Consider the following 27,515-nt stretch of genomic DNA (forward strand, 5'->3'; position numbering starts at 1 on the left):
ACTTTGTTCAAAACTGAGAAATTTATAACAGTTTAAAACCTGTTATAATTGCTGTCAATTAAAACAACTAAAATATTTTAACATCTCAAAAATCACTTGATAGAATTGATTAAAAACCCATCACAATATAAAGAACTAACTCAAAACCGTCAAATAAAGTAAACACAAAGTAGATAATTCACATCGTTTCCTCAGTTCCAGGTTGGGAATTTCTATTCATACGGTGGGTATACCATATCTATATCAAGTCTGATTGATATAGGATGATACGGTTGGATTCTCACATGGATTTCATTGATATTCTGGTTGTCAAATGCTCAGGTCTGGGCAAATCTGGAATGGACTAATCTGTTAGCAGCAGAATGCCTTTGGAACTGACAGCCACAGCCAGAATGAGCCTGCCTAATAAAAGACATCTGAAATCAGTAGGACATTTTAAGATGTGTTAAATTAAGTTTGCCAGAGTTTATTTTAATGGGTCAAACTATGGCCATTGAGGCAATCCAGTTAACTGAGGCCCAAACCGATACACACACTTGAATTAAGGGAAGAATGAATTAAAATCCAGCCATTTTTCATTCCCTTGATCATTGGACTCCAGTGTTCTATCTGTGTGCATTGGAACAGTTTGATTAGCCTTTGTACAGGAAAGGACGAGGGGAGAAAAGCATCAAGCCAAAACCATTCCAATTAAACTAATTATAAATATAAATTGTAAATATTTGTCAATTTAAATGGATTGGGATTTCACAAATGCATTGTTAATTAAGATTTTCTGTTGGCAGATGACCAATTTATGGCATAATCAACGGTAACAACAATTATGATTAGCTGTTAAAGAGGGAACTGCAGATGCTGGAGAATCGAGGGTTACACAGAAAAGCTGGAGAAACTCAGCGGGTGCAGCAGCATCTATGGAGCGAAGGAAATAGGCAACGTGTCGGGCCGAAACCCTTCTTCAGACGTCTGAAGAAGGGTTTCGGCCCGAAACGTTGCCTATTTCCTTCTCTCCATCGATGCTGCTGCACCCGCTGAATTATGATTAGCTTGTGTCCTGGCATCATTTCTCAGGGGACAAAGCAACAATATTGGAGATATAGCATCCACATACGCAACACCTAATTTTGCTATTATTTTTTTTTAAATCTTTGCTAAATGTGCAGCAATGCCCAAGAGCTGCACAAATAAAATATGTATCAACAGCATCTTTAATGTGGGTCATTCTACAATTCCACTAGCAGTTTATCAACCTAAAATGTTATATTAATTGTTATCTATATTTCTTCTACAATTCAATCTCACAATCAAATAGTGCGTCTTCAATTCAACTGCAGAAACTTGAGCATGTTAAATAGACTTCAACTATAATGCAGGAGCAAGGAGATATGGTATTGTTGCAAGGTGCCGAGGTTTGGATGTAATGTGGGGTTCCATCTGTTGTCTCAGATGCATGTAATAGATTCTAGAACACTGTTTATAAGAGTTCTTCTGATGGCTTTCAACAAACATGATCAAACAAGTGCATCCAAAACTGGTGACTAATGTGCAACAATCACAAGCATCACTTTATGCAAGCTATGATTCAACCAGTAGTTTTCCTCATTGATCCCTATTGGCTTCATTTTTACCACCTTGATCTAATACTTGATCAGATTCTTGATCTCTGTATTTCAGCTCTTTCGCCCATGTCCATGGCTACAATAAGAATGGAGCTGATTGATCTTGGTGAATAGGTAAACGCTATCCTGAAGTCATGTTTGTAGCTGCAGAAATGTCCAAAAATAATTTAACCCCTATTATTGTCCAGTTTTTATCCATGGCTCTTCTTCAACCGATCCATTCAGATACATTTAGCTGATAAACTATCTCCTCCAACTATATTGAACAACAGTACGTGTTTGAGAGTTAATGGATGATGGATCATGATTCTATATTTGCCTATACCAAGGCAAATCGCACCAAGGCAAATTCCTTGTATGTGAATACTTGGACCATAAACTTACTTACTTACCTCAGATAGCTTAATTATTATTATCGTGGTATAAAATTGGTTACTTAATACATCAGGTTTATGTCTGTGATTGCTTCATATGAATCTTCTCTCACTGCACTTCATCAAATTTCATCAACTTATTTATCTGTTTGTTGTTTTCCCCCAAAGACCATATCTAGCTTACCCATGAGTGTATTCATGTTATACGTATTAAATGCTCACATGGAGTATTCTAACCATTCATTATCTGAGTAAAAGTAATTTTGTTTGAATTCACTACTGAAATTAATTTTGACTATTTATGATTCTGATCTTTTCCACAAGTAGAAACTTAAAGGGTAGAAATCTGTCTGTGTTTATTAGCATCGATTAGTGCTAAGCATTGGTCTTCCTAGCAACAGGAACCATTGCAACAAACTTCAAAAGCAACTATACCAAACATAATAAGAAAGTATACCATAATAATAAGGTTGATTTCTGGATATCAAGCCATATGGAGATGGTGCTGAAAAATGGCACTGAGCTAGATCTTAACTGGCAGAATAGGTTGTAAGGGCTGAATAGGTCACTGCTGCTTCTATTTCACATGTTTCTCTCTTCTTATGTTCTAGAGGATAAAAATAAATAATGTATTAAAAAAAACTGACCAAGATTCAAAACAGTTCAATAAAGAACTTCAGATGCTGGAAAAATCGAAGGGCTGGAGAAACTCAGCGGGTGAGGCAGCATTTATGGAGCGAAGGAATAGATGACGTTTCGGGTCGAGACCATTCTTCAGACGTCTGAAGAAGGGTCTCGACCCGAAACGTCACCTATTCCTTTGCTCCATAGATGCAGCCTCACCCGCTGAGTTTCTCCAGCATTTTTGTCTACCTAAGATTCAAACCAGGGTAAGTCAGATGGTCTGAGTGAAATTAATTCTCTGTTGCTGAAGAATGTAATCATTGCAAAATGCAATGGCACTTGCCACCATCTTCCAAACTTATTTAGACATGAGAATGATGTCACACAAATGGAGTATTGCAATAATTAATATTCTTGAGAAAAAGCAAGATGGATAAATGTGGTCATTTGTCTAATTAACCCAATGTCAATGGTAATAGGAAATCGTTGATATTTTCCTACAAATTCAAGGGTGGGAAAACTCTTCGGATAACTAATCCAGAGAAAGACGAATTGCCACATGGAAAAAACAGTTAATTAAAGAAACACATGCTAGCTTTAAGGTTATGTATGAGCCATACTGGCATGTATGAGATTGCATTAAATATAAATTAATCTATTGCAGTTAATGTTCTAAATTCATACTTCCAAAAGGCATATGATAGACCAGTAAATGAAATTAAAGCCGGAGGCATCAGAGAAACGGCATATATAGAAGTGCATGGAAAATAAACAACAATGGTGAATGATTTTTGCTAATGAACTGGATTTCAGGATCTGGAGCATAGCTTCAAAGCTTACCAGTTAAACAAACTGTACTTTAGTTGTATCTTCACTAAGGAAGACACAACCAATCTCCCAGAAATACTAGGGGACTGAGGATCTAGTGGGAGGGAGGAAATGAAGGGAATCCACATTAGTCAGGAAATGGTGTTAGGTAAACTGTTGGGACTGAAGGCAGATAAATCCCCAGGGCTTGATGGTCTGCATCCCAGAGCAAGTGGCCCTAGAAATCGTGTATGCATTGGTGATCATCTTCCATTGTTCCATAGACTCTGGATCAGTTCCTGTAGACTGGATGGTGCTAATGTAACCCCACTTTTTATTAAAGGAGGGAGAGAGAAAACAGGAAATTATAGACCAGTTAGCCTTATATCGGTAGTGGGGAAGATGCTCGAGTCAATTATTCAAGTTGTCATAGCAGCGCATTTAGATGGAATAGCAGCATGGATTTATGAAGGGGAAATCATGCTCGACTAATCTTCTGGAATTTTTTGAGGATGTAATGTAGAATGGATAAGGGAGAGCCAGTGGATGTGGTGTATCTGGGCTTTCAAAAAGACTTTGTCAAGGTCCCACACAAGAGATTAGTGTGCAAAATTAGAGAACATGGTATTGGGTTGGGATATTGACATGGATAGATAACTGGTTGGCAGACAGGAAGCAAAGAGCAGGAATTAACGGGCCATTTTCAGAATGGCAGTCAGTGATAGTGGGGTGCCGCAAGGCTCAGTGCTGGGACCCCAGTTATTTACAATATGTATTAACGATTTAGACAGTGGAATTAAATGTGACATCTCCAAGTTTGCGGAAAGCACATAGTTGGGTGGCAGTGTGAGCTGCAAGGAGGATGTTATGAGGCTGCAGGGTGGCTTGGATAGGTTGGGTAATTAGGCAGATGCATGGCAGATGCAGTATAATGTGGATAAATGTGAGTTTATCCACTTTGGTGGCAAGAACAGGAAGGCAGATTATTATCTGAATGGTGTCAGATTAGGAAAAGGGGAGGTGCAACGAGACCTGGGTGTGCTTTCTGGGTGTTCCAGCTGCTACGGTCAGGCAAACGCCTCCATTGCTATGCGGTGAGAACGGAGAGGTTGAGAAGGAGTTTCTTCCCAGAGACCATTCGGACTGTAAACGCCTATCTCACCAGGGACTAACTCTACTGAACGTTTTTCCTTCCATTATTTATTATGTAAAATAATATGTGTCTTATGATTGTGTTTATAGTTTGTTTGGTTGTTTGTCTTTTTGCATTAAAGTCCACGAGCATTGCCACTTTCATTTCACTGCACATCTCGTTTGTGTATGTGACAAATAAACTTGACTTGACTTGAACATCAGTCACTGAAAGTAAGCAGTTAGAGAATTCATATTCTCACAACGTCATGTTCCGCCTGGGTTGCTTGCGTCTAGATGACATGAACATTGAATTCTCCCAATTTTGCTAGCCCTTGCTGTCTCCTCCCCTTCCTTAACCCTCGAGCCGTCTCCTCCCATCCCCCCGCCCTCGGGCTCCTCCTCCTCCCTTTTTCCTTCCTTTCCCCCCCCACCCCCCATCAGTCTGAGAAGGGTTTCGGCCCGAAACGTCGCCTATTTCCTTCGCTCCATAGATGCTGCTGCACCCGCTGAGTTTCTCCAGCATTTTTGTGTACCACTGAAAGTAAGCATGCAGGAACAGCAGGCAGTGAAGAAAGCTAATGGCATGTTGGGCTTCATTGCGAGAGGATTTGAGTTTAGGAGCAAGGAGGTCCAACTGCAGTTGTACCAGGCCCTGGTGAGACCACAGCTGGAGTATTGTGTGCAATTTTGGTCTCGTAATTTGAGGAAGGACATTATTGCTATTGAGGGAGTGCAACGTAGGTTCACCAGGTTAATTCCCAGTATGGCAGGACAGACATAATATGAAAGAATGGGATGACTGGGCTTGTATTCACTAGAATTTAGAAGGATGAGAGGGAGAGAGAGTTAGATTTAGCTCTTAGGGCTAAATGAATCAAGTAATATGGGGAAAAAGCAGGAACGGGGACTGATTTTAGATGATCAACCGTGATCATATTGAATGGCGGTGCTGGCCCGAAGGGCCGAATGGCCTACTCCTGCATCTATGTTTCTGTGTCAGATTAGAAAAAGGGGAGGTGCAACGACACCTGGGTGTCCTTATACATCAGTCACTGAAAGAAAGCTAATGGCATGTTGACCTTCATTGCAAGAGGATTTGAGTTTAGGAGTAAGGACATAGACAATAGGTGCAGGAGTAGCCATTTGGCCCTTCGAACCAGCACCGTCAATCAATGTGATCATGGCTGATCATCCACAATCAGTACCCCCCCCCCCCCTCGTTTCTGTCTTCTCCCCATATCCCTTGATTCCGCTAGCCCTAACAGTATATATCTCTCTTTTGAATGCATTCAGTGAATCGGCCACCACTGGCTTCACAAATGCACAACTCTCTGTGTGAAAATGTGTGAAAAGGAGGTCCTATTGCAGTTGTTTGTACAGGGCCCTGGCGAGATCACATCTCGAGTTTTATGTGCAATTTTGGTCTCCTAATTTGAGGAAGGATATTATTGCTATTGAGGGAGTGCAGTGTAGGTTCACCAGGTTCATTCCCCGGGATGGCGGGACTGACATATGATGAAAGAATGGGTTGATTGGGCTTGTAATCACTGAAATTTCAAAGGATAAGAAGGGATCTTATAGAAATATATAAAATTCTTAAAGGATTGGACAGACTAGATGCAGGTAAAATGTTCCCGATGTTGGGGGAGTTTAGAATCAGGGATCACAGATTAAGAATAAGGGGTAGGCCATTTAGGACTGAGATGAGGAAAAAAAATTCATCCAGAGAGTTGTGAATCTGTGGAATTCTCTGCCACAGAATGCAGTGGAGGCGAATTCATTGGACGTTTTCAAGAGAGTTAGATTTAGTTCTTAGGGTTAAAGGAATCAAGGGATGGGGAAAAAGCAGGAACGGGGTACTGATTTTAGATGATCAGGGATGATCATATTGAATGGCGGTGCTGGCTCAAAGGGCTGAATGGCCTACTCCTGCACCTATTTTCTATGTTTCTAAGTTTCTTACAGATGTCACAAAGCTCAAGAATTTAATTAACAGTGGACATGGATGACAACATTCTTTGGAAGGACGTATGTTGAAGCAGGCAAACAAATGGTGCTGAAAGCTTAATGCTGTAAAGCGTAAAATGACTACTTGATGTAAGAAGAATGAGAAATGACAATAATTTCAGAAATAGGTACTGAAAGAGAGAATTCTGGGGACAGTTAATATTTGTTTTAAATAGTGAGATTTAAAGATGCTTAGAATGGCCTGAGTGTTCTTATGTATGAATCACTGACTGAAAACATGCAAGTTTAATTAACTGTTAGGAAGGCAAATTGTCTGGTAGCCTTTATTGCAAGAGGATTTGGGTGCATGAGTGGAGGTCTTGTTCTCATTAAAAAGGGCCGACATAAGACTGCAATTGGGATATTGTGTAAAAATCTGGCCTCGTCACACAGGGAACAACATATTTGTGACAACAGGAGTGCAGTATGAGCACTCCAGATTGATTGCAATGGCAGACTTATAATAAGAGGTGAAATTAAGCAGAGTAGGCCTTTACTCTCGTGTTGTAGAATGAGTTGTTATTTCATTGAAATACAAAACCCTGAGCAGGCTTGACAGTATAGATAGTTGGGGATAATATTTTTCTATTTGGGATGTGTAAAGCCAGGAATCATTGTCACCCAATGACATAAGAAGACATTTCTTCACCACCCGGGTTGTGATTTTGATATTAAAGGCAGAAAGTTCTGGAAATACCTAGCAGGTCAGGCAACTCCTGTGGAAAGCGAAACAGTTAATGTTTCAGCTCAGAACCCTTCATCAGAATTGAATAAGAGAGAAAATAAGCAAGTTACGGGTAGCATTGAAGGCAGAGGAGGGATAATGAGTAGAACAAAAGGGAATATCTCTGATAGGATGAGACCATATGAGCTAATGTAGTTAATGATCAGTTAAAAGCAGATAATATAATATATAAGGCTGTGAAACATGCACAGCAAGCTTTACTAAAAAAAATGAAATTGAGCCAAACTGATGAGAGGCTCAACTGATGATGAGAAACCAAGTCCTGGAGGCAACATCATGCCCAGATGATAGATGAGTGGTTCCTCGTTTGCATTAGACCTCACTGCAACATACCACAGAGAGAAAGATCAGAACACCAGTGGAACGGTGAATTAAAAGTGGCTGGCAAATGGAAGGTCAAGGTCACTCATGTGGTTGAGCAAAGCTTCCCTCTTTCTTTGTCTACGATCAAAACTGGCTATTTCTGTCCGTCATTATAGTGGCTTGGTTTTTCTGCTCATCTTTTTTTTGTATAGTCTGATCTGCTGTGAATGCCCCACAGACTTATCATTAGCAATACATTACACAAATGAAGCAGCTTAATCTGATTTTAAATAATTCTTAACTGCCACATTAAGTTAGCTGGTTGCACCCTATCAGTGATATCCCTTTATTCTGCCTATCCACCTCATTCACTTTTTTACACTACAGATAACTAATTTATTTTTTGAAGATAGACACAACATGCTGGAGTAACTCAGCGGGACAGGCAGCATATCTGGAGAGAAGGAATGGGTGACATGTTGGGTCGAGACCCTTCTTCATTTTCTCTTTCCCAGTTTTGAAGAAGGGTTCCAAACCAAAAACCACTTTCCTTTCCACAGATGTTGTCTAACCTGCTGAGAATTTCCAACATTTTCTATTTTTATTTCAGATTTACAGCATTTCTAACATGTTTTTATTTTTAGTTACCTGTGAATCTTTGGTATTCTCTACCCAAGAACAATGTGGAGGCTCTGTCACTTCAAATATTCAACTGATCATTTTTTTAGATATTAACATTTTAGAATCAAGGGATACAGGGTCATGAATGAACATGGTCCAGACATTAAAAAGTCATGACCTATTTAATGGCAAAACAGGCAAAAGATTCTGAAAGTGATACTCCTATTTCTACTCTTAATCTTCGTATGTTCTTAAAGCCCGGTGAAGATCCATGAATTTCTAGACAATGCACAAAGTAAATAAATAGGCACACTCCAACCGAGTATTATGACCTCTTCTGAGCATCACACATATGGATTTCAAGTCCTCAGAGGGTGACGATATGATCTATAAGAACGGTAACAGGGAAGAGACATTAACTACGCAGCGAGACTAGAAAAATTGTGATTACTCTTCTTGGAGCAAGCTTAGGGGAAATCTGATAGACATGTTCAAGATCTTTAAGTGCTTACAGATATGATCAGGGAAACCTTATTCCAGTGACAGAGGGTCAGGATCAAAGGGACACGGCTTTAAGGCAATTGTCAAAGTAAGAAATAGCCAGAGGGAAAACAAAGAAGGACAATTTAACAAACTAGTTGTGATTAGTAATGCATCTGAAATGCACTGAATCAATCATACTTTTCAAAAGGAATTGGTTAAATACTTGGAAAGCGAAAAATTGTTGGACCATAAGGAAACGCAGAGGTGTGAGACCCATTAAATAGCTTTTTCAAGGAGCCATCATGGGGGGCCAAATAACTGTTGTCAGTGCTATATCATGCAACAGTTCTGTGGTAAGCACATATGCATGAGATGAATCAATTTTCCTTTAACATATGTCTTCATTTCTTGTGATTTGACTATTAGTCAATCCAATGCCGAGGATGTTCAATGATTATGCACACCAAACTCGCCTGACCATTTCCTTTTGCAACAAATATGGCTATGCAATTATCCACCTCAGTTTGCAGCACAAAATCAGGATAAAAAAAACACATGAAGAGTTTACAAAACCTAGGGACACCAGTAATGGAACATCAAGATCTCTTTCCATACATTGAACATGATACCTTGCATAGGATCCAAAATAGTTATTTTGATGCAGAAAATCTGTTTATACTGCTAAAATATTGGCACATTTTTTTCATTGATTCTCCCCTTTGAGGCTAAGCAACTAATTTAGATTTGTGAGAAATCGTTCTTCAGTGAACCACATGTTTATAACACCCAATAAAATATCCCATACCAATTAACTGAACCCGTTTAATATTAATTAGATGCCTAGTGTTTGTGATGCCATAGGTCCTTTCTTATATTTATTCATGGGATGTGGGTGTAACTAGCAAGACTGGATATTATTATCAATTCCAAATTCTTTCAGTATTTCCATGGTAACACACTATGAATATTGTACAGAATTGGAAAAAAAAGCTTTTAATTAAAAACTTTGACTTTTCTCCTTGACTGTGAATGCCTCCCCTCTTTAGTGGACAATGTTGACTACACTCACTTCTTATGCACACAAATAGGAAATTCCCCACATCCTCGTGTGAGCACTTCCACTTCAAGGTGCTCCTGTTCAGTTTTCCACTCTTACATCATATTCATAGTACATTACCAAGCAATTAGAAGACTTGTAAGATCTGCCCTTTTACTAACTCCTTCCCAGTATCCAGACATTCCCAATTTGGTCTCTCCGTCCTTCACTTAATTCTCTGCAGCTTAACATTTCTTTCGCTCTCACTTTTCCAAGTTCTAATGAAATCATCAATTTCAAATATTATCTATGCTTTTCTCACCACAAAGGCTCCTTGATCTGCTGAGTGTTCCATTGTGTTCTTTTTTTTCCAAATTTCCAGCAATTGCTGTACTTGGATTTTGTGACAAAAACTCTATGTTCTTCATGAATAATGAGGTACTTATCATGAATGTAATTTAATGTTTTTATGCAAATCTGTTAAACTTCTTCAGGGTGTATGTTTCTCCTACTTGGGTTATACCCCGTTCCTGCCTTCTCCCCATATCCCGACCACTATTTTAAGAGCCCCTTCAGCATTTTCTGTTTTATTCCTCAAAAATTGATGATACACTATTAGAAAAATAACTTCTTAGTAAAGTAAAACCAATTCTTAGAACCAAACGCTCACATCCAAACTACCCAATGAAAAATCAACAGGTTCAGTCACAAGTAAGCTCTCTTCTTTTAGAGAAATCTATTATATATGCCCCAATTCTTTGCACTAGGATCTGGCCGCATATCCTACTGCACAATAAAATGCACACACATCCAAGTGCAGCACACCAAAATCGAGCACACATTAAATATGTGCCATTTCTCATTTCACCTAGCTACTTTCTGCTTCATGTTGTTCATTCCCTATGTAAGACATCACTGGGTGGGTGGGGGGTCGAAGCACTTGTAGATCACATGACTAGACAAATCCAATTATTTGAGATAGCTAGGGTAGAGAATTAGAAAATAAACTAATTGGGCAAGGAAAAGAGATATAAAAGAGGCCATGAGAACCACAATAAGAGCAGAAGAGTAATAAACAAAAAGACTGCCAGGCACAAACTGAAAGACCCAAAGTGAAAGACAAAAGTAAGAGAAAAACAGGTTGTTTCGGGAAGTCATAAATTTCCAAAAGTACCATGATCCACAAATAGTTCCAGAAGAATAGTCTGACCTCAGTTTCACAGGTCAAAAGGCCATCTCTTGATATTCTGCCACCACTTTGTCCACCCAACGTAAATGAAGCACTGGTAAACATACACCAGCTCAATGTGAGATCACATCTCATCACTATAGGTAGCTTATGCTGCACACGGAACTCCATGCTGCTAAATAAAGACATCTCAGCCAATATGATAAATTATTTTGTGTTTTCCAAATTTCTTGATTTTTAAAAACACACCTCAATTTAAGCAGGCCAGACAGTTTAAAAAAAAAGATATTTCCTAGCAATAGATCCGTTGTACTTAAATCATAATTTTTGATACCTGTAATTATATAATGCTGTTCCAAAAGGTAGCTGTTGCGGAACTGGACAGAGCTCCAACGCACAAGTACTGTAATAAATACTGATGAATTCAATAAATCCCGTAAAAAAATAATCTAGCCTTTACCTTACTAAAAGGTTATCTCTACTTCTCAAATTGAGCAAAACAACAATTTCTAACATACTTGAATGAGATTCTTAATTATATCGGAGGAAAAATGTCTAACACTTTCGCTTTACCGTAACAACGGTAAAGCACTAATTAATTCATGAATAATCAACTTATTTTATCTTAAAAGGTTGGGTAAGGGACTAAAACGCCACAATTGTAATTCTCCAGTGGTAGTAGAGATAAAATAAATACATTTAACATTTCGTTGTGTCAATTGGTTACAGATTTTAAAATAACAAGACCTGTATATGTCGTATTTTTCAATTTTAAATTTAGACACACGTTCAGCTTGATAACGATGACAATTTTCATCCAAAAATGCTGTAATCCACAGCAATTATCACTTCGAGTGCATTTATTAAAATGTTTGCAAAGGTATGTAAACATTACTCATAAGCAAACCAAGAAAATGAAAAAATAATGGAATAAAATATTTGCATATAGTTTAAAACAGAATAGACTAGATACTGCACTGCTTCAACAATATGATCTAGTACAATTATTCTGAGGCCATATGTATTTTTTGCATATTTGTGACATCATGCCCTACTTCGATATGTAATGAATCCTCAACTCCTCTTAATTATAAGTCAATTAATATCATGTAATTTGTACGGTTCATTTTAATTAAAGCTGCTGGAAATTGATTTCGTTCCGCCAATGATACAGTCGACAAAAGGTATTGTGCAATTCATACGGAAAAATAATAATAATTTGGTCCGTCAATATCTACAAGACAGATGTAACGTAGAAGATGCACGCACACACACACACAAAAAAACCCCTTCTTTATATATTTTTTCACTTTGTAAAGGCAACGTTATGGCTACAATCTTTACACATTTCGCAAACTGAATCACTGTTGATGACATATCTCCCAGATAAGCAACTGACTTACATACTAACAAGTCTGATATTTTTTCATGGAACTAGACCCACTGGACATTAGACGTATATGTCACGTATACTTAAAATGAAAAAGAAACACAAAATTATTTACCAGCGCCAGAGCTCTTACAATCTGTGAGCTTGCCAATCGGTTGGTATTTATTAGCTATTCATGTACATGATGTGAAAAAACACACGCGACTTGAAGAATCTTCCTTGCTTTCCCCCTTTCCACTCTATTCGACGACACGATGCACTCGACACTTTCAGCTGGAATGCAATTCAGCTCGCTGCTGTTCAGCAGCTACATTAAATTTGTCGAATTGTAATAGTTTTTTTCATTCACCTCCATTACAACCCCGCAATCGTACAACTCTATCCAGCGGGGTAATCCTGACCACAAGGATTCCAGTGCTGCTTTAACTTGGATAGCAGAAAGCCTGATTTTTGCCGCCTTCTTCTGTGGCTTCCATCCTTAGCTCAGGCGATCCGAAGGAATTTAAGGTCTTTACGCTATAAACCTTTCACAGATCGGATGCATTTCTCGAACAGCCTCCGAAATCTGTTTTCGGTGATGAGCTTTTTGACACAGGTTCTCCCGTTCGGCTCTTTCCAAAACGGCGCACGGTTACACCTAGCGGCGACCCGATGCCTAACAACTCGCTCTGCCATTTTCCAAGATAGTTGCCTTCACCCTTTCTACAGCAATACAGCACGCAAGTTTTATTTTGATACCTTGGACTTCACATATTTAAAAACAATTGTTCAAAATCAGGTCCTAAACTAAATTATCAAATACATTTTCTCAGAAAATCCATTGTGGATTTGTTCAAATAAGACCGTGAACTCGCGTTTTTAATAAAAGGGGAAATAAAATGGAAGTTTAGTTTAAAAACAATCTTTGGATTATTTCTGGTAGCGTACCATTGACCAGTTAAAACAAGTCAGATTATATAGATCAATAACAATATCCATCTATCTATATCTATCTATCTATCTATCTATCTATCTATCTATCTATCTATCTATCTATCTCTATCTATCTGTATCTATCTATCTATCTATCTGTAGATATAGTTGCATATATATTTATATATATTATATAAGGGCATGCAATGAATTTTGAGGCAATTAAACAAATTACACATGGGGTAAGAATTTTTATAACTAAATTGATAATTTTCTCCAGAAGGCAAATAGATTTTTAGGCGAGGATTATAAATTTGAAAGTAAAGGATGACAAAGGGATTAATAATCTCACCAACACCTACCACCTATTGATCAGAGTCAATTAACTTGATATTTTTTTTACACTTCAATCGGTTTTCCCAATGAAATCAGGGGAAAGCAAAATCAAGTGGTTTACGACATTCATAGCTGATCCAAACCCATCAGTTTGCAATTGGGATGGCTAGGTTAAAAACATACCTTTTTTCTCCACAAATCTTAGAGCATATGGGAGCAGGATTAAGACAAATAGCAATCAAGCAAGTCTGAAGCAATTTTGGGCCAAAATAGTGAATAATGTACTCTGTTGAATAATGGTAGAGATACTTGAAATGAATAATTGGCAAATACTTTGATTAATGCTGCATGTGTACCCAAGAAAGATGTGGAAATGTCCTATTGCAGGTAAATTATAAAAAGGGTTTAGAGGAAATACTAATCACTAATATCACTAATCTTTCTTTTATTACTTCATCGATGTGTTTATGAGCCTGAGCTTCCAAGGAAGGTAGTACAAACCAGACACATAGACATGTGTTGAATATAATCATGCAACTGAGAGGCACCCCACTAGTAGTTATAGTTTTGTAAAGTTATTCCCACTATAGTACATAACAGTGCACAGCCAGAAAGGCTAAGCTATTCAAGGACCATCAGCACTCATTTTAATTTTAAAGAGGCTACAATTATATTTTTAATTTGATTCAATTACAGAGAACATGAAAGGAATTTGGTAGATGTTATACAGGGATGACGTTTCAGAAGATCACAGGAAATAAACGGTCTTTGAATTGACAGGATATAAATTGGTGTTGTGCCAAATTAGGCAGCTTGGCAATCTGCAAGAAAGAAACAAAGAGAGACAGCAAGAAGACAAAACAAAGTTAGTAGAGTGTAGAGCTTTGAAGAAAATAAGGATCAATGTAGAAGAATACAAACTGGTACATTTGTGAACAAAGTGTAAGAAACAATATTGTAATAACAAGTTTGAAAAATAGTGGGAGAATTAGAAATATCTATATAGACAATAGACAATAGGTGCAGGAGTAGGCCATTTGTCCCTTCAAGCCAGCACCGCCATTCAATGTGATCATGGCTGACATCCCCAATCAGTACCCCGTTTCTGCCTTCTCCCCATATCCCCTGACTCGGCTATCTTTAAGAGCCCCATCTAGCTCTGTCTTGAAAGTATCCAGAGAATTCCACAGACTCCACAACTCTCTGTGAGAAAAAGTGTTTCCTCGTCTCCGCTCTAAATGGCTTACCCTTATTCTTAAACTGTGACCCCTGGTTCTGGACTTCCCCAACATCGGGAACATGTTTCCTGCCTCTTGTGTGTTCAAACCCTTAACAATCGTATATGTTTCAATAAGATTCCCTCTCATCCTTCTAAACTCCAGAGTGTACAAGCCCAGCTGCCCCATTCTCTCAGCATATGGCAGTCCCGCCATCCCGGGAATGAACCTTGTAAACCTACGCTGCACTCCCTCAATAGCAAGGAATACAAATATTGAGATCCAAGAGTTATGTATTTTCCCCTTAGACATACTAATGAAAGTTTGTACAGATCATGGAATGTTGTTTTATTATTGGAGTGGAGGCCATGTTAATGGATATTTTTACGGCGGATGTTGACAGATTCTTGATTAGTAAGTTCACTAGTTATAAAGTAGAATTAGGCCGTTCGGCCCATCGAGTCCACTCCACCATTCAATCATAGCTGATCTCTGCCTCCTAATCCCATTTTCCTGCCTTCTCCCCATAACCCTTGACACACGTTCTAATCAAGAATTTGACTATCTTTGTGTTAAACATATCCACTGACTGCCTCCATAGGTCTCTGTGGCAATGAGTTCCACAGATTAACTACCCTCTGACTAAAGATGTTCTTCCTCACCTCCTTTCTAAAAGAGTGCCCTTTAATTCTAAGGCTATGGCCTCTGGTCCTAGACTCTCCCACCAGTGGAAGCATCCTTTCCACATCCACTCTATGCCCTTCATTATTCTGTAAGTTTCAATAAGGTCCCCCCCCCCCTCAACCTTCTAAACACCAGCGAGTAGTGGCCCAGTGCTGTCAAACGCTCAACATATGCTAACCCACTAATTCTTGGAATCATGCTTGTAAACCTTCTCTGGAACCTCTCCAGAGCCAGCACATCTTTCCTCAGATATGGGGCCCAAATTTGCTCACAGTACTCCAAATGCGGCCTTATAGAGTCGCAGCATTACATCTCTGTTACATAGAACATAAAAAATAGGTGCAGGAGTAGGCCATTCGGTCGGCCCTTTGAGCCAGCACCGTCATTCAATATAATGATCTAAAATCAGTACCTCGTTCCTCCTTTATCCCCTTATCCCTCGATTCCTTTAGCCATAAGAGCTAAATCTAATTCCCTCTTGAAAACATCAAGTGAATTGGCCTCCACTTTTCTGTGGCAGAGAACTCCACAAATTCACAACTCTCTGGGTGAAAACATTTTTCCTCAACTCAGTCCTAAATGGTCTACCCTTTATTCTTATTCTGTGACTCTTGGTTCTGGACTCCCCCAACATCAGGAACATTTTTGCTGCATTTAGACTGTTCAATCCTTTAAGAATGTTCTATGGTTCTATAAGATCCCCACTCATCCTTCGAAATACCTGTGAATACAAGCCCAGTCGACCCATTCTTTCATCATATGTCAGTCCCGCCATCCCGGGAATTAACCTGGTGAACCTATGCTGTACTTCCTCAATAGCAAGAAAGTTCTTCCTCAAATTAGGAGACCAAAATTGAACACAATACTCCATGTGCGGTCTCACCAGGGCTCTTTATAATTGCAGTAGGACCTCCTTGTTCCAAAACTCAAATCCTCTCGGATTGAAGGCCAACATGCCATTAGCTTTCGTCACTGCCTGCTGCACCTGCATGCTTACTTTCCGTGACTCATGTACAAGCACACCCAGGTCTTGTTGCACCTCCCCTTTTCCTAATTTGGCAGCATTCAGATAATAATTTGCCTTCTTGTTCTTGCCACCAACGTGGATAATCTCACATTTATCCACATTATACTGCATCTGTCATGCATCTGCCCACTCTACCAACCTATCCAAGCCACCCTGCAGCATCATAGCATCCTCCTCGCAGCTCACACTGCCACCCAAGTGTGTGTCATCCGCAAACATGGAGATGTTACATTTAATTCCTTTATCTAAATAGTTATATTATTTTGTAAATAAATGGGGTCCCAGCACTGAGCCCAGCAGTAGTCACTGCCTGCCATTCTGAAAAGGACCCGTGCCTACTTTTTGCTTCCTGTCTGCCAACCAGTTCTCTATCCATGTCAATACATTACCCCCAATACCATGTGCTCTAATTTTGCACACTAATCTCTTATGTGGGACCTTGTCAAAGGCTTTTTGAAAGTCTGGAAACACCTTTCTAGGGACACCTCCTTTAGTACTCTGGGATGCAGACCATCAGGCCCTGGGGATTTATCTGCCTTCAGTCCCAGCAGTTTAACTTACACCATTTCCTGACTAATGTGGATTTCCTTCAGTTCCTCCTTCCCACTAGATCCTCGGTCCCCAAGTATTTCTGGGAGATTGTTTGTGTTTTCCTTAATGAAGACAGAACCAACGTACTTGTTTAACTGGTGTGCCATTTCCTTGTTTCCCCATTATAAATTCACCTGTTTCTGACTGTAAGGGACCTACATTTGTCTTCACTAATCTTTTCCTCTTCACATATCTATAGAAGCTTTTACAGTCAGTTTTTGTATTCCACACAAGCTTTCTTTCATGCTCTATTTTCCCCCTCTTAATTAACCTCTTTGTTGAATTCTAAATTTCTCCCAGTACTCCAATTTGCTGCTTCCTCTGGCCAATTTATATGCCTCTTCCTTGGATTTAACTCTTCCTTGTTTTAGTGGTTATGGAGCAAAGGCAGGAGAATGGGGTTAAGAGGGAAAGATAGATCAGCCATGATTGAATGGCGGAGTAGACCTGATGGGCCGAATGGCCAAATTCTACTCCTAGAACATATGAAACTAGAACAGTATTGTGAAAACTTGCATAGACTGAAATTAGATTGATTTTCCTTCTTTGACTCTGTAATTTATATTCTATGATATACTATACCTTGTGTACCTTCATTTATTTTATCCAAAAATAAAAGGTGCCGTGCCATTACCATAGAGATGCTAATTCAAATGTATTTGACATTGTGATCCAGATGGACAAGTAAAATGAAAGAGGATCATAATTATTCAATAAAACATGTAGTTAAAACAGCTTTCATAGAGTTATAGGGTGATACAACCCAACTTGCCCACACTGACCAACATGTCTCAGCCACACTGGCCCCACCTGGCCCATACCCCCACTACCCTTTGTGTGAAAAGGTTACTCCTCAAATTCATATTAAATCCTTTTCTCTTCACCTTAAACCTATGTCCTCTGGGCTTTAATTCACCAACTCAGGGCGATAGTTTTGTGCATCTACCCGATCTATTCCTCTCATGATTTTGTACACCTCTGTAAGATCACCCCTCATCCTCCTGCGTTCCAAGGAATAGAGTCCCAGCCTACTCAACCTCTCCCTATAGCTCAGACCCTCTAGTCCTGGCAACACCTTTCCTATAACATGGTGGCCCAGAACTGCCACAATACTCTAAATGCGGCCTCACTAACGTCTTATATAACTGCAACATGACCTCCCAACTTCTATACTCAATACTCCGACTGGTGAAGGCCAATTTGCCAATAGCCTTTTTGACCACCTGCCACTCCACCTTCAAGGAATCATGCACCTGCACTCCTAGATCCCACTGCTTTGATACACTGCACAGAGCCCTAATATTCACTGTGTAGTTCCTGCCCATGTTAGACTTCCCAAAATATATGGACACTTGCCAGACACCATCCATGGCCCACAATAGTTGCAAGAAATCGCCACAAATCTACCCTCATCTTTCCAAATCTGTATTCAAGTGGTAAGGTCTAAATGGCAATTCAACCACAGGCAGCTTAGCACAGAACCATACCTCAGAAAGACTTTCATTGAAGGCAAAGGTGCTGGCAGAGTTTTGGCTCCATCAATGGGGCAAGGATTTTTGCAGATTTACAGAGACATTTAAAAACTAATAAAACTGAAGAAAATTATTATTCAAAAATTAAAATAGTAAAATATTATCTCAATAATAGTAAGAATGGATTAAATCTGTTAAATTAAAAATAACCAATAAATATTGCTATTTTTCCTTTGTCAAAAAAAATCTGCAGACTTGGAATTCCCACTTAAATCAGTGTTGTCTCCAATCCTGCACCATTTCTGGACAAGACTTGTGTAATGTTATTATGTTTCTGTGCTGGTATGTTGTTCCCTTTCTCTTTTAAGAATATTATCTCTGAGACTGGGTAAAGTGTGAGTACGCTGCATTTGAGGTGTGGTAATATATCAAGCAGCCATTATTTCCAATGTGCTCCTTGATGACTGTGTATAATTAAACACAAATATAAGGACTAAAATAAATAACTAGCTTTCACCATTGGAACAATGGAGTGGGGAAGCGTATGCGGTATTATGTCACTCTATATGTTGGGACTGCATTTGACAACATACATAGAAATAGCCTAATGGCTGAATGCAACTACAATCCCCCACAAAATATATGAAAATTATTCCAATATAGAATGACAGAGATGACTAGATGTGTAAGCAATGTTACAACTTTAGTTAGTTTATGAAAATAAGTGTACGGGAGAATAATTTAACTGAAGCATATTATAAATTAGAATTAAAGGTCACTTGGAAAGAAATGTCTGTTGCCTGGCTGATTCAATCCTGCTCAAAATAAGTTGCAGCCATTATCATAAAAGCTGAAAGTGCTTTAAATGCTCAACAGGTTAGGATGCATCTGGGTAAGAGAAACAGAGATAACATTTCAAATTTAAGATCCTGAACCAGAACTCTGATGTAAGGTTGACAAAGGGCTTAAAATGTTAATTCTGCTTTTCTTCTCAGTTTCCCTGCTGGATATTTCCAACATTCTCTGCAACGTCTACAATATTTTGATTTGTAGTCACTACCAGACTGATAATAAACAATTGTTCTTTGCAGTAAATCTTCAAGCCAAATAATAAATAAGTTGTTAAATTATGGACACAATATATCAGTGGAATAAATTCTCAGTTCTCCTTGTGTACAATCATCTATTTTTATTTTTACTTAATACTTCCCATAAAATGGGAACATTTTGTTCCATTTTTGCTAGTGATATGGGAATAAAATCCATAATGTCAATGTCAAAAAAAGAGGATCGGATGCAAATTCAATATTAAATCCCAAGTTTTGTGCAATTGCCATTTTGGGGACATGGAAATGTTTTGTAAAATTTAACGATTCATTTGTGGTTATTCATCTCCCTCTAGAGGTTAAACAAAGTTGGAAGGAGTCTCCAACAACCTGTACATGATTCTTTCATTAGAAAACTTTCTAATTTCTTACATCTAACTTTATAGTGATTGTTTATGGAACATACGGTTAATGTTGAGTACTAAAGAGAAAACAAAACTTGCTTTCATATTAACTTATGACATTCAGTAGAATTACAAGGCAAAATATTCCAAAGTTTACTGAACCTACAAATATTGCATTGACTACAATAAAGAAATCTTAAAAATAAATATTGTCCCAAATGATTTGAAAGAAACTTATGAAAGGAATTATCATGAGTATATAAATCCCAAGATGAGTTTAAAATAATGTAATTATGATACATTATCTCTACACACATATTAAGTTTACCTAAAAATCTCATCGACAAAACATATCAACAATGGGATAGACTGGGGATTAGGAAAGTAGGGGATATATATGAATTGGGCAAACTGTTGTCATTTCAACATTTAACATTTAAATTTAAACTGAAGGATAATCAATATTTTAAATATATACAGATATGTGACTTTACGAAGAAATATACACATAGATTTCAAACTATATTTTTAGACCCTTTAGAAGAAGCAATGAATATTAAGGCTGATTCACAAAAACTAATATCATACTTTTATAATAATATATTAAATAGAGAATTACCCTCAACAGAAGCACTAAGAGAAGATTGGGAACATGAGCTAATGATAAAGATCTCGAAGGATAGATGGGAAAAGTATCTGATGAACACACATAATTGTTCTATTAATGCAAGACATAATTTAATTCAATTCAAATTATTACATAGACTATATTATTCAAAAACGAGGTTGAATAAATTTTATCCAAACATCTCTCCCAGATGCGATAAATGTTTGTTTCAAAACGCTAATATAACACATTCATTTGTAGGATGTACAAAGTTGAATAAATTTTGGAGCGATATATTTGATATATTTACAAAGCTTTTCAAGTCAACAATAGAACCTAAAACGGAATGGATTATATTTGGAATAATAGTAGAAGATATCAATTTAAATAAAGACCAAAACGTTTTTTTTTTAATTATGGGTTAATAATTAGAAAGAAAATGATACTTAAATTTTGGAAAATACAACATACCAACTGTTAAAATGTGGATTAGGAATATGATGGACATAGCACGCCTTGAAGAAATGAGACTCCGACTAATAGATAAATATGACCAATTCTTAAGGAGTTGGTCTCCTTTCATCAACTTTTTGGAATCATGTGATGCAGCGGTACCATAAAGATTGCTGATTTCCGTTCATGCCGTGGATAGATCTACATCTCCGAATAAAGATTTGAAAATTTCTCTTTTAAGGGGCCTTCTCTCCTATTTCTACTTTCCACTTTTTCTTTTTTTTTTATATACAGGTACACACTTCACGTTTTTCTATTCTCTACCTATTCTATTCTATTTTTCCTCTTTTTCCCCTTTCTTTCTTGTCTTGTCTTACTTCCTTCTCAAAACATAAAATTAGAGGTTGTACATAGAATGGATTACGGTATGACATAGTTGGCACCTAAAATTAGGTTCCACTGTACTGTTTTGTACTATATTAACTTCTAATAAAATAAACTAAAAAAAATGTTTTAAAAAAGTTTACCTAAAAATAAAAATGAAAGAAAAGACTGCAGATACTGGAATCTGGAACAACAAACAATCTGCTGGAAGATCTCAGCGAGTCGAGCAGAACAGCATACAATTTGCTGCTCCAATTGTGTACCGCCAGCAGATTGTTTGTTATCTTAAAATAAGCTTCTTCTTCATTCAGAAAGTTGGTGCCTCAAAACAAAAGCCATTGAACACCTAAGATGATTTAATTAAAAATAAAACGTGCAAATATTTCCAATAATGTGCAATTTCCAATAATGTGCAACAGATGGATAAGGTTTTTGAGCTTAAGACAACATAGTGAGTTAAGCTGTTGATTATGCCACCCATCACCACAGAATAATTGCATATTTGCTTCTTATAAAGTATAAAGGTGATATGATGTTCAATTTAGTTGTGGCCAGTAGGTTTTTCTTTTGCATGATCTTGTTTTTCAAAGTTTCTATGTCATTAAAAGGGCAAACATATTATTTTCTATCATTAGTTGCCATTTCTTGGAGACTAAACCAAGAATGGGGATGCACTATAAAACAAGCTTTAAGAGTATTGGCATAATTGAAGAATAACATTCATCTTTAATGTCAAGCTGTTACCAACCTGCAAGAGAGAATTTAATTGTTTCACTTTGGTATATCTATCTTCTATTATATATTAAAACTGTGTGGCTGCCGCCTGCCGTCCGGCGTCCGGCTGCCTTTCTGCCTTTTGATTCGCTGCTCCTTCCTATCAGCTTCCAACACACTTCAAAACAAAGTTGCAAGACAGGAACACTCTGAACTTTTCACTGCTGCAGCAGGCAGGTGGCGGGGCAATTGGAATTTTTTTTTAATCCACTGCTGAGGGAGGCAGGGGAGTGCTGGAATCTTACATTTGGGAACGGCTTCAGTTCCGTTGGAGGAGACGGGTGCATGGTGGAATATTGGGTTGGGCGATCACACCATTGGGGGAGCAGACCCAACGGGTCTGCCCTTGGTCTAGTATAACAATAAAATGCTCTTGACTAGGGTGGATTTGACAACCATAAAAGAAAAACAAGTAGTTATGTATATTTGCCTTCAGTTCTCATGGAGGTGCCTAATTTTGGTCAAGTGACAATACAAATTATCAACCGATCCCTATCACAGAACAATATTATGAGGACAATGGCAGTAATCTTGAAGAGAGAAAAGTACATTTTAAGATAGATGTACAAAAAAACATTGATATATTTGTGCTCTTTTAGGCAACCTAGCATTGAAAGAGAGCAGGTTCGGGGCTACGTGACATACCTAAGGCCACTGCTGAAATAAACAAGTACCTGTATCTGACTCTCTGCAAAAATATTCATATCCACGGCACTTCAAGTGACACACCTCTTATTCATGGAATAGCTGTCTTTCAGTATTGGGTTAATTTTAAATAGAAAATCAGATGCATAGTTTTGATGATCTTATAAATCAATGTGGTAATATTTTCTACTTTTCAAAGATGCAACACATACTCCATGACTCCCAGGAAAGTGAGCAGAAGTATCGAAGAATCTTCCTCAAATGTGAGACAATTACCTAGGAGATAACAGCTCTACTACGTTTTGTCTTCTGAATCCAAAGCCTTCAAATAAACCTCACATCCAAATATGGGTGGTGGGAATATGGAAACATGTGCTCCCATGCAAGCTAGCAGAATAGCTGGCAATATTACTTGTGATTCATTATTTTTGCTTGGATTTCCTATATAAATGAATGAAAATAGTTTGTGTTGATCAGAATACCAAAGATTGTTGACATTAATTTCCAACCAATGTTTTGACCTGCTTGGATTTTGATTTTGTCATTTTGAGAGCAAATTGGTTTCTAAATTTTGTTGACAGAGAGATGCCTTCCACACACTAACAGGGTTCACTTTATTAACAATTTTATTTATGCTGTCATTCATTAAATGACAAAACAACAGTCAAGAGTGTTCCATGTCATATGTACTGGGCATGGAACAATGAAATTACAGCCTTAACACAGTAACACAACAAATAAATATTCAATAATCAATCATACAATAAATTAATAATCAGTTATGCTCATAACTGATACATAACGAGGCAATAATAAGATGAAGATTTGCTAGATTATATTAATAAAATTCAACTGCTTTCTTTCATTGATTTGTATTCTCCTTTTATACTACATATTCAATACTGCTGACAATCCGTTGCAAATCCAGCACATGCACGAGTCTCATTTCCAACTTCACAGGGGGTGTGGCAAACATGAAATTTGATTCTGGATTATTTTGTCTATCAACATGGGTAAAAGAAATGGAATTCAAATTAAGCAATGTGCAGAATCTGATGAAACATTCATTTCAATTCTGTAAAATTACTGCTTGAATTATTGTGTATTTCTTGAATTTTGTGTTGTCATGGTAAAATGCCAGAAATTGCATTATTTTGCTTTTCAGTCCTTGGATCGAGTGACTCCTTGTCTTGCTCAAGGCTGTGATCAGCCTTGAGCAAGAGTGGGTCGGGCAGGGGCACAATATTCCTTGCCGACAGGATGACCACACCTGCTAATGAGACCAAGTGAAAATAATTGGAGTATTTCCCTCACTCCTGGATTTTGTATTACAAGTGTTTTAATTACCTCAGCAGACCAGGGAAGGCGACACAGTGGAACATTCACCAGCAACTGATGCATGTTTATTTCCATTTTTTCAGATTAATGTTGGCACATCATTCGACACCCATTTGGCCTTACTGTATACCATCCCATTCAGTCTAAGCATTCACTCACATCCTCATCATATCTTTGTTTAACTTCATGTTATGGCCTTGCTATAACAATCGTCTCAACATCACTGTATACAAATGTTTGCCATCCATCAATGCAACATCTGCCATTACTTAACTTCATTGATATCTTTCTTCCATGCTTGCACATGGGAATACATAAAACCAGTAAAATATTGAGCAAAGAAGATAGACTATAGAAAGAAAGATGCTGAGTAACTCAGTGGGTCGGGCAGCATGTCTGGAGAAAATGGATAGGGGATATTTCAGGTTGTGATCCTTCCTCGATTATAGAATGAACACCTCTCATATTGAGAGGTCACAAAATAACCAGCCTGCTAGAATGATCGTTTTAAAATCTTAACAACAGAGGGGAGTTAGTTGTGGTTTATTGGGAAATATAATTAAAGACTTAATGGTTTACTGTGAACAGCGAGCATTAAAATAAATAATGCATCATTTTTTAAAATAACCTTTAATGTACAAAAATGAAAAAACATTTATCTGTGGTTGACAAGAGAAATTAAATATAGTATTAAATTCATAATCAAAAGAAAATGATTATGAAATTACTATAAATAGCAGTAGGCCTGAGAATTGGGAACAGTTTAGAACTCAATAAAGGTGGATAAAGATATTGTTTAAAAAAAGACAAATGAAAATATGAGAAAGATTGGCAAGAAACATTGAAAACAGACTATGAGCTTCTTTGGCTATGTAAATAGGAAAGTAATAGCAAAGGCAAATATTAGTTCCCTAAGGAGAGATTGGAGAATTTATTATGGAGAATAAGGAAACGACAGAAGAGTTAAACAAATACTTTGAGCCAACCTTCATGGAAGACATAAAATAAATGTCACATGTCGAGACCTAAGGGTCAAATGGGAATAGAACAGAAGGAAGGAAGTATTAATGTAGTAGTCAACTATACCTGAAGGGTTCCTACCCAAAACATCACTTATTCCTTTTCTCCAGAGATGCTGCCTGACCACCGAGTTACTCCAGCATTTTGTCTATCTTTAGTATACCTGAACTAACTTATTTTCACTGTCTTTCTGTTCTGATGATGCATCTAAGACCTAAAACATTAACCATATCTCTTTCCATAGATACTGCCTAACGTGCCGAGTTCTTTCCAGCACTTTCTATTTTCATTTCAGACTTCCTTTTATTAATTTTCAAGGTCAATATCACTCAGAACAAAGTAGCCCACTTGATTGGTACATTATCTGCCAACATTTATTGGTGCACCATGGCTGCAATATGCATCATCCACAAAATGCATCACTGTCATTCATTTTGGCAAGACTAATAGACCTCTACTAAAAAGAAAGACAATGGTTGTAGGTGCATGGGTACATTAGCATCTGCAAGTTTCCCTCCAACCTGCACATTATTCTGACTTAGAAATTAATTTTCATGGTTCCTTCATGATATTAGAATATTAGAACTCCCATCCTTGTGGCGTACCTTAACCTGAAGTATTGCAGCAGTTTAAGGAAGCGACACACCGTCAGATCCAAGGGTGATGAAGTTAGTCAGTAAATATAACATTTTAAGTACATTTTGTTACATGTTAGCAGACCGTGGCGGGGCAGCACCTTATTGGCTGGGGGCTGGCCAGCTTGAGGCGGGCGGTAGCTGTCCAGTGAGATCATAAAAAGGCCTCCCACCGTCGGGAGCAATCCCTGGCGCCTCACTTTACGCCAATCTAGTGATGACTTATAACCGGTAACTGTTGCTCCCCGTGTTGTGTCGATGCTGCAGGCGAAGCTGGAGTGTCCTCTCCAGGTTGTAGGTGTAGATTTGCAGGTGATGTATGGTCGGATGCAAGTCTGGGCGATGTCATGTGGAGGACAGGCTGTTGCCCTAGCAGCACGTCCCCCCTCTCCACGTCGCTGATCGATCCAAAGGAACAGCAGGGCCGTTACAGTTTGGCACCAGGGCCGTCGCTGGAGCTGCCAGAGCGAGGTAGTAAACAACGACGAACTGCCTTAGGGGCTCTGAGTCCGGATTTTCTTGAGGTTTACTCCTGGAGCCTTTTCCATGACTGGATATGGCCACAAGGCAGTGGAGGTTTTAAATCAGAGTTTTCCCTCGCCTAGATGGACTGCTTTCCCAGGCTGATGAGCCCCATCTGCCCGAGGCTCATGGGGGCAGAAGCGTCTACCTTCCCATGCAGGTCTATAGCACCTGCCCACATTTTTCAGTAAATATTACATTTTCCAGGAAACCCCGGTGTCCTGTATATGAAAATAAGATAAACAAAAGTGTCCTTTCCCAGCTGTACAGCTGGAGGTATGCAAAGCACTGCCAGAAACTAACTATTCCTAAGATTCTGATATCATGGCCCTCCATGAACCCTGATTCAATCAGCACCAATATGCACTTCCTTTCCTCTCCATGTTTCTTTGCATTGTAAACACTGAAGATACTGTCTACTTCCCACACAGATTTAACGGTGCCCAATATTAATTTATACACATGGGAGGGGAGGAAATTCAGCTGATCACATGCAGGCCAAAGATGGGTTAGTTCACTTAATATGACTTTCCAGGTCTTGCAGCATTTCAAAGTGCCTGTCCAATTACTTTCAAAATGTAACAAGAAATCCTATGTCTTCCACTATTTCAGGTAGGGCCTTCCACACTCCATCTTTCTCAGTAATAATGTTCTTCCTCGTCGACCACCTAACTCTTCCATCATTGATTGAAGTCTGTGCGTCATGATCATTGTCATTCACTATAACTGGACACACGAAGAATCATTTTGTGGAGAGTCCAATGGAATGCATCCTCTCAATCTCCTGCACTAAAAATTATACTCACAACCATCCAGTATATCACTCATTTGAAGTGCATCATAAACAGCCTTAGTACATCTACCTTATGCAATCACATCTACTGTGTAATATTATGGTGAGAATTTCATAGAGTGCTTCAGTTTTAGTCTAACGAGTGTTGTATAGAGTTCTGGAAAAATGCATCTACACTTACATTATATGCATCAGCCACTTCAATCCCTAAATCCTGATGAAGTGGCATTGCCCTGAAAATATTACTCTGTTTCTCTTTCTAGAGAGCCCCTTGACCTTTTGAGTGTTTCCATCATTTCCTGTCACATCGTTATCACATTGTT

The 27,515-nt window shown here is 38.2% G+C and overlaps 1 protein-coding gene across 6 annotated transcripts in view; it reads right to left on the reverse strand.

Annotated features, from left to right (window-relative positions):
- The window catches only part of nlgn1 (neuroligin 1), a 401,351-nt gene that overhangs the window by 360,302 nt on the left and 13,534 nt on the right, over positions 1 to 27,515 (reverse strand). For 4 of the 6 annotated variants that reach the window (XM_055646264.1, XM_055646260.1, XM_055646261.1 and 1 more), the window contains exon 1: positions 12,448 to 12,955. The exons of 1 other annotated variant lie outside the window; for it this stretch is intronic. The gene's annotated coding sequence lies outside the window, so the exon portion shown is untranslated. Of the gene's footprint in view, positions 1 to 12,447; positions 12,956 to 27,515 lie in introns of those variants that run through there. One more of the 6 variants, XM_055646262.1, reaches the window with a different exon arrangement.

This window comes from Leucoraja erinacea, chromosome 14 (genome assembly GCF_028641065.1).
Source record: "Leucoraja erinacea ecotype New England chromosome 14, Leri_hhj_1, whole genome shotgun sequence".
In the NCBI taxonomy this organism is placed as follows: Eukaryota; Metazoa; Chordata; class Chondrichthyes; order Rajiformes; family Rajidae; genus Leucoraja; species Leucoraja erinaceus.